Here is an 838-nt window from a genome sequence, read left to right on the forward strand (position 1 = left end):
CTTCAGGACTCACTGGTAAATTACATGTTTCCTCTATTTCACCTTCATTCCAGTTACTCTCTCCCCAGTGGTCTGTTCATAGTGCAAATCACAATCTGGAGTGATCTTCACTGTTCTTTTATGGTTTGCATCCCCCTCCACCCCCAGAATATAAACCCTTTGAGGGGCCAGGCGTGGTGACTCATATCTGTAATCCCAGCACTTTGGGAGGGTGAGGCGGGCAGATCACCTGAGGTCAGGGGTTGGAGATCAGCCAACATGGTGAAACCCCATCTCTACTCAAAAATACAAAAATTAGCTGGGCGTGATGGTAGGCACCTGTAATCCCAGCTACTTGGGAGGCTGAGGCTGGAGAATCACTTGAACCTGGGAGGTGGAGGTTGCAGTGAGCCGAGATTGCACCACTGCATTCCAGCCTGGGTGAAAGAGGGAAACTCTGTCTCAACAAAAAAAAGAAAGAAAGTGAGAGGAGGAGTCCTTTGGAGTGGGACCAAATGAAGTTGCCCTTGAAACTGGGAAGCTGGAGGCTTTTTCTTGCCTGTGCGGGCTACTGGTTCAGTGCGTAGGATCATGCACCATCTATGAGGGTTCCAGGCAGGGCTGTTGTCCCCACCGACGGGGATGGGGTGGCTGGGATGGAGCTTGTGATTTTCTGGAAGAGACAGGCTGACTTCTTGTTGGCACTGGAACACACTGCCAGGAGGGAGGCGGGAGAGGCCGGGGAGGGAGGGAGAGGAGAGAAAGAGTCCTTGTCCTTCAGGACTCACTGGTAAATTACATGTTTCCTCTATTTCACCTTCATTCCAGTTACTCTCTCCCCAGTGGTCTGTTCATAGTG

At 51.2% G+C, this 838-nt stretch overlaps 1 protein-coding gene across 1 annotated transcript in view; it reads left to right on the plus strand.

The window, feature by feature from the left end:
* CLIP2 (CAP-GLY domain containing linker protein 2) overlaps window positions 1-838 on the plus strand; it is a 108,962-nt gene that overhangs the window by 49,053 nt on the left and 59,071 nt on the right. The window lies entirely within an intron of this gene.

This window comes from Mandrillus leucophaeus, unplaced genomic scaffold (assembly GCF_000951045.1).
Source record: "Mandrillus leucophaeus isolate KB7577 unplaced genomic scaffold, Mleu.le_1.0 Scaffold479, whole genome shotgun sequence".
Classification (NCBI taxonomy): Eukaryota; Metazoa; Chordata; class Mammalia; order Primates; family Cercopithecidae; genus Mandrillus; species Mandrillus leucophaeus.